Genomic DNA, 13,433 nt, shown 5'->3' on the forward strand with positions numbered 1-13,433 from the left:
AGCAAAGAGAGGTTAAGTGACTTGCCCAGGGTAACACAGCTAGTAAATGTTGGAGGTCGCATTTGAACTCAGAACTCTCAGTTCTCTTTGAGGAACTCTAGGTGATGCGTCAGATGCCAGAAAGTTGCAGATGAGCAAATGTCCCAATTGTCGAAAAGGAGACAGTGGTGGCTTTTGAAAACTATAAACCCCCAGGGGTTCTTCCTTTGAGCTCTGTGGGCTTTTTTTTTTTATTTTAATATATTTCTTTATTTATTTTTAGTTTACCACGCACGGTTCTACATAGTTTTGAGTTCCAGTTGTTCTCCCCTCCCTCTCCCCTCCCTCTCCAAGATGGCATGAAGTCTCATATAACTGTCATGTATAACTTCGCATTAAATTAATTTATGCACTAGTCAAGTCGTGGAGAAGAATTTTGACCAATGGAATGAATCATGAGAAAGAAGAAACAGAACCAAAAAAAAAAACCCCAAAAACAAAAACAAAAGAGAAGCAGAAAAGGCGAGCATGTAGTGTGCCTCAGTCTGTATTCAAACTTCGCAGTTCTTTGTCTCGATGAAGATAGCATTCTCCTTCGTGAGTCCCCTGGAGTTGTCCTTGCCCCTTAGGTTGCTGAGAAAAGCGCAGTTTGTCAGGGTTGGTCCTCACGGAATCCATATATCTGTGGCTGTGCACAACGTTCTCCTGGCTCTGCTCCGCTCACTCAGCATTATGTCGTGTAGGTTTTTTTTAGTGACTGTGCTTTGATAGGTTTCTCTTGTAATCTCATGTATTTTATTTGGTGCATTTAAAAACATTCTAAGAAAGGGTTCATAATCTCCATCAGATTACCAAAGATATCTATGACACAAAAAAGGTCAAGAACCTGTATTATATACCGACTTTTGATATGAATTCCCAGCCAAACAATTTTAGAATGATCAAAGAGATGCGCTGTGCTTCCTCTGAAAGACAGTAAATGAGCATTAGGAGCCATCAAAGGTTCACTAACAAAACGTGTCATACCTAGCAAATCCCAGGAGAGAAGGGAAAGGTGAACTTTTTGTAATCACTACATTTGGAAGTTATTTTGTGAGAGAAATTTTTATGAAAAGGAGTTAAAAAAAATAAACTAACGAGCATTCTGCCCAAGAATCAATTTTGGAGACTAAGTTTAAGCCTGATGTTGTGTTAGAGCTGAAGGGGGTGGTTATTATGTTGCAAGAAAATTGCTACGTGCTGCTCTTCCAGATGTATGTAGCCTGCTTCATTCTATTCTGGAATCTTTCTGCCTGTCTCAGTGACAAATCGTCCTGCACCACATCCTCTACTGGCACTTTGGAATGCAGGCATCTTGTGTTCCAGCTGGTGTTTCTGACCTTTTGCATTCAAAGTTTAAATGTACTGTCTTGCTTCCGTCTATTTCTGCAGTGTGCCCAAAGTACTAATTTGCTAAGCCATTCTTGTTTCTCCCCCTACCATTGCCCAGCGAAAACCACATTGAAGAACTCTCAAAAATCCCTACCACCCCCTCTCCCCAACACACTGTAAACCAGGTCAATTTTTTTAAAAACAAAAATTTTGGTGGGGGAGTCAGTTTCATGGGCTGTGCACATAGTAGGTTTTCAATGAGTGGCAATGAATAGAAAACAACTTTTTTTTCTCTCTCATAGTTTGGGAAAAACATTGTTGCCTGGAGAGTCCAGTCAGGAATATAAGTTCTGTGAGAAGGACCTGTTAGGCCTTACCTGTGGGTCAGGTAACTGATAGGTCAGGGAAGAAGGTACTTGGTATGACCGGCTTTGGGTAGAGCTTTTACCTCCAAGAAGTGCGAAGCTTCGTCGTTAGCTTCTTTTGGGACTAGAGAATACGGCTTGTTACAAAGGTGGGCAGTTGGGCTGGGTAGGTCTGGTGACTCAGGCTTCCTCTCAGAGCCTCTACAGATCCTCTTGTAGTATCCCACTTAAAACGTGACATATAAATGAAAGAGTGGGATATATAATGTAGATAGCCAGAGGGGTGATGACTGTGGAGACGTATGACAGCTGAAATTTCAAATGAGCTTCTGAGCATATCAATGTATTAAGTAATACATACCAATTGCATAACAAATCAGGACCAGGCTTCCTCAGCTTGGCACTGGACCCTGGATACAGGTGGAAACAGATTTTATGTATTAAAAGAAAACAATTAATAGAATTTAAACTAGGCTACAAGATTAGGTAATCTGATTTCTAATTGGAGGAAAGATTAGGGCTTTCCAGGTTGGGAGGAGGAGAGTAAAAAGGTGCATTCCCTGAAATCAAAAAAAGAAATGTCACACTCTGTTCAAGTGCCTGTATTCAATCAAAGGAACAAGGAAACATTAACCGGCTGGTCAGTGTGGTACAGTTTTCAGATTAGACATGGTTTGCTACAATTGTGAGAAAACTCTTTGCATCATTCTTTGGGTCTGACTGGGTTTCTGATCAGCATAAACTAGGTCCTTAGTTAAGGATCCCTAAGCAGTAGGTAGAGGTGGCCCAGCTTCCCAGCCATGTATGGCTACTAAAGTTTCCTTACAATTCCCATAATTGAATAAAGTATTCTCATAGGACAGAAATTGACTAGACCCATAATTTAATGGAAAGGGAACTGAGCTAGCTCCAGAATCAAGTCACAAGATAGAGTCAATACGCTTCACTCAGTTTCCACAATTCTCACAGATACTGGTTAGGCTCAATATGACTGAAACTCAGACCTTGAAAATGAGTATTTGTGTGTGTGGAGCATGAATGTAGATGTGAGTGAGAGTGTACATGTGTATAGATTTGCGTGAGTGTATTGTTGGGTCAGTCGTTTTTCAGTTGTGTCTGACTCCGCATTTGGAGTTTTCTTGGCAAAGATAATGGAGTGGTTTGCCATTTCCTTCTCCAGCTCATTTTACAGATGAAGAAAGAGAGGCAAACAGGGTTAAGTGACTTGCCCAGGGTCATATAGTTAATGAATGTCTGAGGTCAGATTTGAACTCAGGACAATGAGTCTTCTTGACTCCAGGCCCAGCAATCTATTCACTGCACCACCTAGCTACCCTTGTGTGAGTGTATATATACATGCGAATTTGTACATGTGCATGAATACATATATGTATGTATGGCTCTGTGCCTATATTTTAGTTTATATTGCACACATGGGTGACTACATATGTGCATGCGTATGAGTGTGTATAGGGTTTGCATGTGTATTAGCATGTATGTGTGTACATGTATGTGGGGGTATGAGTGCATATATATGTATATATGGGATAGGTAAGTGTGTACATGTGAGTTGTGTGTGAGATATGTGAGTGTGTTTAAGGTATGTGAGTATGTGTGTAAGATTTATATGTGTAGAGAGTGTATGTTGGGGGGTTATTGTACATGTATGGGGAATATGCACACGTTTGGAGGGTATGGTGAGCCTGTGTTTATGTGTGAGATAGTTTCTGCATGTGACTAAGATTTTGTGTGTATATGAGGGGAAGGAATTGGGTTGGGGAATCAGTGACTCTGATCTGAGATACACACACACACACACACACACACACACACACACACATATACATACACATACATACTTCCCCCCTTGCTTGGAATACACTCCCTTCCTCTCCCTCTTCTCACATCCTGAACATCCGTTAGCATCCAGCCCAAGTCCCATATCCTCCTTGCAGCCTTCTCTGGCTATTCCAGGACACATTGATCTCCATTTTCTGAGTTCCTTTTGTACTTAGTGCCTGAACATCAGTTCTGGCCTTTCATCAAATCCTGCCTTGGACTGAGATTTAACTTATTCAGATGTGAATGTCTTCTCTCACCAAAAAGGTGTCAGCTCTGAGGTCAGGGACCCTTGCCACATCCTGTGGAGTGTGCTGGTTGTTGTCTGGGTGAGGCTCCCCAAAAGGGCAAGGGTGACCTTGTCCTAAATGACTTCATGAAAAACAGGTCATGCCAGACTATCCTCATTTCCTTTTTTGACAGGGTGACTAGACTGGTACCTCAGGGGAACATCCCAGACTTAGGATATTTAGATTTTGACAAAGCCTTTGAAAAAATCTCTCATATTTTCCTTAAGGTGGAGAAAGAGCTGGACCAGTTAGGAGGATTTGGCTTTGCTAGAATAGTCATCAGAGCCCAAAGAAAAGCCATTAGTGGGTCAATGGCCTCTTGGAGAGAGGTCTTTAGTGGAGTACCCCAGGGATCAATCCATGACTTTGTGCAGTCCAGCATTTTTATCAGGGACATGAATAAGCCACTGAGATTCACATCTGCAGGTGACATGAAACACGTCATGTTGGATGACAGAATTGGCATCTGGTCAGGTCAGCATGATAGAATGAACCTAATAAGATGAAATATATAGAAAGAAAAGTAAAGGTAGGTCAAAAAAAACCCCAACTCTACTAGTTAAGTAAAAACCGTGGACGTGTGGCTAGACGATCATTTAGGTGAAAAGTATTTGAGGCTTTTAGTGAACAATCAGCTCCACGTGTGAGGCAGCAGTGACATGATGGCCAAAGTGCTAACGCTGTCTGTGGCTGCTTTAAAGAGAAGCACAGGGTTCAGAACGAGAGAGACAACAGTTCCTTGATACTCTTAGTCAGGCTGTAGCTGAGGAAGGATATAGATAAATGGGAAAATGTCTAAGGCAGGGTTACCAGGATGGTGAAGAGACTTGACCTCGTGCTAGATGAGGATGGACTGAAGGAATCAGAAGAGAAAACTTGGGTGGGGCATGATGGCAGGCTTCAAGTGTAGAAGGGCTGTCATGTATGTGACGCAGACCACCATGGCTCTCACTGCCTGGGAGGGCAGATAGATGACATTTCTCCATTCCTCCGGGGTTCTTTGGTACCCTTAAGGGGATCTTGGGTGAGGGAAGTAGTGCCTACGCTCTCTGCAAGTGGCTCCAACCCCGCTGATACTGTTTCCTCAATTGTAGGGGATGGTCCCTTTCACCCCAGTTCCATTTGACCACTAACAGTCGTATTGCTTTTTACAAAGGCACATTTACTTTAAAATATATAGTCAGTCTCCTCCCCCCTTTGAACCACATTAGTCTCTGGGAAGGGGAATGGATTCAGGTTCATAGCTTAGCTTGGTTCTTAGACAGCACAGTCCCCGTTCAAACTCCAGAAACCCCTCCGGGCTTCAGCCCAAAGTGTCCTGGCTTCTCCAGGCGTCCAAGCTGGGCTGGCTGGCTGCACCATCCTGCCTGCAGGTCTATCTCAAAGGTCATCATGACTTGAACTGGGGTCCCTCTGGTGCCTGAAACTGAGGACAAACAATACAGAGCACAAGCAAATACCCCCAGGCCCATTTCTTGGAACCAGGGTGAAAGAGGGAGAAGAGGGGAAAGACTTCTGCTCAGCTCATGGCATCTGTGTTTGGAATTAATGCATAGCAGGAAGGAGCAAACGGAAATGAGTGGCCAGAAGAAGTGATGGTCTCAGTTTCTCCAGTTTTAAAGATACAGACAGCCAATCAAAGGAAGCTATACCCACCCACATGGTAGGAGATGCAGAAGGCCCCATGTTAGGCAATCTGGACGTGTTCCGGAGGCCCCTCAAGGGAACTTTAACGAGGGTTACATGTTGAACAAGGATCAGACTTGTGTTTGGTGTCAGAGATTTGAAATAGCAGCATTGGCTAGAAGCTGCAGAGAGGGTGGATTTAGGCTTGATGTAAGGAAAAACTTTCAAGTGATTAAAGCCATGTAAAAGTGAAGGGGCCACCTCTGTCCCCTCTCAGTGAAAGTCTCCAAACAAAGGCTGGTTGGCCATTTGTCAGAAGCATTGTAGAAGTCACAATTGGGTTGGACTAGGTGGCTTCTGAGGCCCTTTCAGACTCTTCTATTTTTTTTTGTGCTATGATTTTGCAGCCTCATTATGCATTATGGGATTTACTGGTGTCTGGTTAAGGCTACTGGAAAGGAGAGGGATGGGGGTGAGGCTTTGTCATACACCCTCTCTCCCTTGTGAGAGAAAGTGATGAGGGTGGTTATCCTCTGAGGTCACTGAAGTCATTCCTTCCCTTTTCAGTCCTCTCTGAAGGACTTAGGGATGTGTGTGTGTGTGTGTGTGTGTGTGTGTGTGTGTGTGTGCATATGCGCACACCCATGGTATAGATAGAAAAGCCTTCAAGTTAATCCTCTTTATGAATTTGTGCTATAAGCTCAGGTGCATTGTCATGATTACGCACCACCCAAGTTTTTTTCTGGGCCTTAGTTTCTTGCTTTGTAAAAGGAGGAGATTAGACAAGATGATCACCTCTGACATTTGATGCCCCTTTGATGGTAAAGCAGTCCTATTCTCTGATGCTGAGTCCCTACAATAGCAACTTCCACCAAGTTACAGGACAGGGTAGCTTGTTCTGTCTCTGCTGCCTCTTGTCCCATGTGAAAGAAGTAGACAAATCCAATTATTTCCTAATCTCTACGTGTGCTCAGGTAGAAATGCCCACGGGCAATTCATCCTTGCTTTAAACTCTCTACCTTTGCATAAGTTCTGTCTTCTTCCCTCCACTGGTTTTTATGATCTGCAGAATTAAATGGGGAATTGGGAATTGTGATTTTAACTTTCTCTCCCCCCTCTCCAAATTCTAGTCTTGCTAGCTGAACCAATGCTGTCTGTGCTGGGAGGCTCAGACATACTTCAGAGCCAGCTTCTGGTTCCCACTTAGCATCAAGGGACAGGCCTTGACTGTACTTTGATTTAGCTTGAATGGCAATTTTTATGGAGGAGGGACAGTGTCAGGACCAACAACCTCTGGAAGGACTTACTTCTGTGTCTGTCCCCTGTGGCTATGCCCTCAGCTATTCTACACCCTCCACAACAAAGTCTCCATTCCACATGGGCCTCCAGATGGATCCATATGCTAATTATTCCTATTGCAGGTCCTGAGATCTTGTCATTAGGCCTTCTTAAAAAGAAGACATCCCATGGTTCTGGAGTAGTACTGGCAAATTTCAGATCCCTGTAGGCCCCATGTTGACTTAGAAAACCACAAATTAACATTATCTACGTTGAATTTTTATATATTTTGTTATGCGTTTTACAATGCCGTTTTAATCTGGTTGTGGCCACGCTGGGGAATTTTGCAGCCTGCAGGCTATAGAGTTGGGCATTTCTGCTCTGGAGGGCAGATTCCTGCAGATGGCACAGTGTGAATCCTGGGCGAGCTCCCCACACACTGGAGGTTGTCTTGCTATGGCTGGACATTTGCTGGCTGAAATGACATAGAGAGGAGTCTTTTGCTCAGATCTAGAAAAAGTGTGATGCCCTAGAAAGAGTGCTAGAATTGGATTCAGGAGACCTGAGTTCACTGGCTTTGTGTTCCTGGATGAGGCACCTTGATTTTCTGAGCTTCTGTTTCCCCCTTTGGGAAATGGTGATGATATTCTGCCTCATAAGGATGTTGTGAAGAAAGCACATTGTCAACCTTAAAGTGCTCTAGAAATGTGTTGTTACTGTGGCCTCTGAGATCCCTTCCAGCTTGGCCGTTCTTTGAGCTTTGAAGGTATTGACTTTACCTTCTCATTCTTGTCACTAACAGGAGGGAGGTGCAGGACATGACCGCTTGTCTCTAAATAGCCTCTGCTCTCTGGCTTACCCCAGGCCTTACCTGGCCCAGTTAGGAGCACCTGCCAATCAGGATGACCCAGAAGTCTGGAAGCCAGCAGGGTTTCCTCCTGTTCCCCGAGCTTCTATCTCAGACTCATCAGTAGTGAAGGTCACCCAGGGGTACAACTGCCCCTATTTCTTAGTGTGGACTGGAGAGCTCCATCCTGTAGTAGGGCAGATGCCAGGACCCTGCTGGGGGTGACCGGACTCCTTGGCATGATTCAGCGCAAGAGTAGGAAGTCCCTGGAGCATCAGTGCCTCTGATCAAAGCCTTTTTCTGATGCCCCCTTTGCTCAACTGGTTTCTGGAATTCAAATTGAGGGTATCCTCCAGGGATTTAACCTAGTGACTGCTAAAGAGGGGAAGTGAAGGGGAGTGGGCTTGTGCTGCATCATGAGAGGAGGTGGCTTAGTATACTCTAAAGAGCACTGGATTTGGAGACAGAGAATCTGGGGGTAACCTCTGTGTTCTAAGGCAGGTGAGTCTTTTTGCTCTAAATCATTGGTGTCAAACTCAAATAGAAATGGGGCCACCAAACTGTACATAAGGATCTCTTCAGCTGTATAGTGACTTAGAAATCTGCAAATTAACATTATCTGTGTTCTACTGCATTTTTATTGATTTTTGTTAAAATTTTCTCAATTAGATCTTACTCTGGTTCCAGCAGCACTAGCCTCTGGACAGCTCATGTTTGACACCTCTGCTCTGAGTCCTTTGATTCCACTGACCCAGGGAACCATTTCATAACAATGAGGATTTCAATTTTGAAGTGGCTTTCTAAAAGAGCTTATAGATTTCTGATGATTTTTGTCAGTAGGACCAATTTGGTAAGAGGGTTGAACAACTGGTCAGAAGGAAATTACATGAAATTTTTGCTAGCACTGAGGCAGGACTCTGTTGCTTTGCCCACACTCAGATCCAGGTCCCAGTCCTGGGTGGCAGTCCAAGGGCAAGGAGGAGCACTGGCACAGCAGAGCTTGTGGCTACAGTGGAACGCAGACCCTCCTCACAGTTCCAGGGCAGAAAAGAGTGCTTGTGGTCCCTCACAGACCAGAGCACAATCCAGGAGAGTAGTAAACACACCTCTCTTTAGATCATACCACTTTGGAAGAACTGAAAACTTACAGGTCCCTAGAAGTATCTCTGAAAACAACTGCACAAAACCCCTGAAACTTGGGACACTTTGCCCTCCACTTTGGAAGCAGAGCCCTACTTTAACAAAGAGCTAAAAGTCAAGAAATAGGCTAGGAAAATGAGTAAACAACAGAAAAAAATCTGACCATAGAAAGTTACTATGGTGACAAGGAAGATCAACCCATACACTCAGAAGAGGACAACAAAGCCAAAACTCCTACATCCAGAGCCTCCAAGAAAAATATGAATTGGTCTCAGGCCGTGGAAGAGCTGAGAAAGGTTTTTGAAACTCAAGTAAGAGAGGTAGAGGAAACATTGGGAAGCGAAATGAGAGTGATGCAAGAAAATCATGAAAAACAAGTCAACAGCTTGGTAAAGGTGACAAAAAGTACTGAAGAAAATAATGCCTTAAAAACAGAATAGGCCAAATGGTAAAAGAAGTACAAAAAGCCCATGTGGAGAAAAATGCCTTAAGGCACAAAAATTGACTGAAGGAAAAAAAATCTCCTTAAAAAGTAGAATTGACCAAATGGAAAAGGAGGTACAAAATATTAGTGAAGAAAATAATTCTTAGAATGGAGCAAATGGAAGATAATGACTTTATGAGAAATCAAGACACAATCAAACAAAAGCAAAAGAAAGAAAAAAAATTGAAGACAGTGTGAAATATCTCACTGAAAAAATGACTAACTTGGAAAATGGATCCAGGAGAGATGTTTTAAAAAGTATTGGACTCCTAAAAACCATGATCAAAAAAAGAGCCTGGGCATCATCTTTCAAGAAATTATCAAGGAAAACTGCCCTGATATTCTAGAACCAGAGAGTAAAATAGAAATTGAAAGAATCCATTAATCACTTCCTGAAAAAGATCCCAAAATGAAAACTTCCAGGAGTATTATAGGAAAATTCCAGAGCTCCCAGGTCAAGGAGAAAATATTACAAGGATCCAGAAAGAAACAATCCAAGTACCATGAAGCCACAGTCAGGATAACACAAGATTTAGCACCTTCTACATTAAAGGATTGGAGGGCTTGGAATATGATACTCAAGAGGGCAAAGAGCTAGGCTTACAATCAAGAATTATGTACCCAGCAAAACTGAGTATAATTATTCAGGGGGAAAAATGGATATTCAAGGAAATAGAGGACTTTCAAGCATTCTTGATGAAAAGATCAGAGCTGAATAGAAAATTGAACTTTCAAATATGACTCAAGAGAAGGATAAAAAGGTAAACAGGAAAGAGAAATCATAGGGGACTTGAAAAGTTTAAACTGTTTATATCCCTACATGCGAAGATAATACTTGTAACGCATAAGACCTTTTTCATTATTAGGGTATTTAGGAGTATATATAGACAGAGGGCACAGATGTGAGTTGAATATGAAGGAGTGATATCTAAAAAAATAAAAGTAAGGGGTGAAAGAGATATACTGGGAGAAAGGAAAAGGGAGAGGCAGCATGGAGTAAATTATTTCACATAAAAGGGCAAGAAAAAACTTTTACATTAAAGGGGAAGAGTGGTGAGGTAAGGGAGAGTGATTGAACCTTACTCTCAAAGAGGGAATAACATACACATTCATTTGGGTATAGAAATCTGTTTACTTACCCTACAGGAAAATAGAAGGGGAAGGGAATAAGAGAAGGGGGTGATGATAGAAAAGAGGGCAGATTGGGGGAGGGTGTAGTCAGAAGCAAAACACTTTTGAGGAGGAACAGGGTGAAAGGACAGAAAGAATAGAATAAATGTGTGGGGGGGAATAGAATGGAGGGAAAAATGGCAATAGTAACTGGGAAAAAACCTGAAGCAAGTTTCTCTGATAAAGGCTTCATTTCCCAAACATAGAGAGAACTGAATCAGATTTATAAAAGTAAGAGCCATTCCCAAATTGATAAATGATCAAAAATATGAGCAGTTTTCAGATGAAGTAAATCAAAATAATCATCAAAACTATCTATAGCCCTATGAAAAAATGCTCTAACTCACTATTGATTGGAGAAATTCAAATTAAAACCATTTTGAAGTGCTACCTCAAACCTATTAGATTGGCTAATAGGACAGAAAAGGAAAATGACAAATGTTAAAGGGAACGTGAGAAAAATGAAACATTATTGCACCATTGGTGGCCTTGTGAACTGATTCAGCCATTCTGTAGACTCAGCAGCACTGCTTAAATTGTGAATGTGGGGTTGTGACCTACAATTTAAGAAGGCCTGGAGAGGTCTGAACGGAAAAAGTTTAAGAAGCCTTGTGTGTAGAGCAATTTGGAACTACGCCCAAAGCACTATAAAACCATGTATACCCTTTGACATAATAATACCACTACTAGGTCTGTATCCCAAAAGAGATAAAAAACAAAAAAGAAAAAGGGACATATATGTACAAAAATATTTATAATAGCTCTTATCTGATGGCAAAAAATTGGAAATTGAGGGGATGCCCATCATTTGGGGAATGGCCAAACAAATTGTGGTATGTGATTAAGGTGGAATACTATTAATTTATAAGAAATGATGAGCAGGATGCTTTCAGAAAAAACCTGGAAGGACTTACATGAGTTGATGCAAAGTGAAATGTGTTATTTACAAAGTAATAGCAGTATTGTTAAATGATCAGTTGTGAAGGACTTAGCTATTCTGAGCAATACGATGATCCAAGGCAACTCTGAAGGACCTATGATGAAAAATGCTATCCATTCCCAGAGAAAGAACTGATGGTATCTGAATACAAATTGAAGCTTACCTTTGTTTTTACTTTCTTTATTTTTCTTGAGGTTTTTTTTGGTCTGTTTTCTTTCGCAACATGACTAACATAGAAATGGTTTGCATGACTGCACATGTATAACCTATATGGGATTGCTTTCTTTGTCATTGGGTGGGGGGGAGGTGGCATGGAGAGGGAGGAAGGGAGAGAATTTGGGACTCAAAGTTTCAAAACAAATGTTAAAAATTGGTTTTATATGTAATTTGGGGAAAACCAAAATACTAAATAATATAAAATAAAGAAGAACAGGATATAGATGATGACTGGTATACTAGGTAGATGGCATAGGAGGGCAAGCCTGGATTCAGCTTCCTTTTTCCTCTGACAGTGTCCCCTGTTGACTCCTTCCCACCATCCAAATGCCTCATCTGTATATTTATTTCTTTACCAGCCTCAGATCCTATATTATCTCTTTCCCTCTTGTCCCTTCTCTCTGTCTTCTTCCATTTTTCTTTCTTCTTGGCTGTGTGTACCTGCCTATTTCTCTCTTCTGCTTTGCTAAGGAATAGTTTTAGTCATATTCGCCTACTGAATCTCAAACTTCAGTTCCCCTTTCCAGAAAAATTACAGATGATTCTTGTTCTGATATCCATCTGACTGTCCTTCCCCTGATCCATCCATTGATCCATTGATCCATCCATCCACCCACCCACCCATCCACCCACCCACCCATCCACCAACCTACCCACTTAACAAGCACTTATTAAGCAATTTCTATTGTGCAGCATACCTCTAGATGAGATAGTACAAAGTATCCTCTTGTATCCTACAAAATAGGATATAGTCCCCACTCTCATGGACCTTATAGTTTGGAAAGAGGCATAAGGAATAGACACATAAATAAAATTAAAAAGCAGAATATAAGCACAAAACATGGTGTAATGGAAAAGAGTGCTGAACTTAAGAGTTCAAAAGATCTGGGTTTGAGTTCTTGTTTAACTATTTACTACTGACCTTGAGCAAGTAACTATCCCTTTTGGCCCTTGGTTTCCTCATCTGTAAGATTAGGAAGTTGGACTGGATGGTCTTTAAGGTTTCTTCTAGCATTTAACATTCAGTGATTCAGCTAAGTGCATTAAGGATACCTAATGCTAGATCAGCTGCAGGAGAGATCACACCGAGCCGGAAGGATCAGGAAAGGCTCTTGTCATACCTGCCTCCTCTTTAGATCTGCTCACCTTTCCTTGTCTGTCCCTAGTCTTCCTGGTGAATGCTAGACCACTGACTCTCTGGCAAGATATCTAAGACTTCTTGGTTCTTTCCCTGAGTCCCATGGGTTTCTCTGAAGTCTGGATGCTTTTGGGAAGGTCATTCCTGATTCTTAAATTTGGAGAGGTCCTCAACTGGTTAACTAATTTAGTTAGAGAAATGCTTATTAAAGAGTTTGCCCCCATGATATCCAAAAAAAAAATAAAATCAAATTAAGGGATGAGAGAGGAATATATTGAGAGAGGGAGAAAGGGAGAGATAGAATGGGGTAAATTATCTCGCATAAAAGTGGCAAGAAAAAGCAGTTCTGTAGGAAGGGAAGAGGGGGCAGATGAGGGGGAATGAGTGAATCTTGCTCTCATTGGATTCGACCTGAGGAGGAAATAACATACACACTCAATTGGGTATCTTTCCCCACAGGAAAGAAGGAGGAAGGCGATAAAAAAGGGGGGACGATAGAAGGGAGGGCATATGGGGGAGGAGGTAATCAAAAGCAAACACTTTTGAAAAGGGACAGGGTCAAGGGAGAAAATTGAATAAAGGGGGATAGGATAGGAAGAAGCAAAATATAGTTAGCCTTTCACAACATGAGTATTGTGGAAGGGTTTTACATAATGATACATATTTGGCCTATGGTGAATTGCTTGCATTCTTAGGGAGGGTGGGTGGGGAGGGAAGAAGGGAGAGAATTTGGAACTCAAAGTTTTAAAG

At 41.9% G+C, this 13,433-nt stretch overlaps 1 protein-coding gene across 1 annotated transcript in view; it reads left to right on the top strand.

Annotated features, from left to right (window-relative positions):
* The window catches only part of ADAMTS2 (ADAM metallopeptidase with thrombospondin type 1 motif 2), a 472,420-nt gene that overhangs the window by 70,051 nt on the left and 388,936 nt on the right, over window positions 1–13,433 (top strand). The window lies entirely within an intron of this gene.

This window comes from Trichosurus vulpecula, chromosome 3 (assembly GCF_011100635.1).
Source record: "Trichosurus vulpecula isolate mTriVul1 chromosome 3, mTriVul1.pri, whole genome shotgun sequence".
Taxonomy (NCBI): domain Eukaryota; kingdom Metazoa; phylum Chordata; class Mammalia; order Diprotodontia; family Phalangeridae; genus Trichosurus; species Trichosurus vulpecula.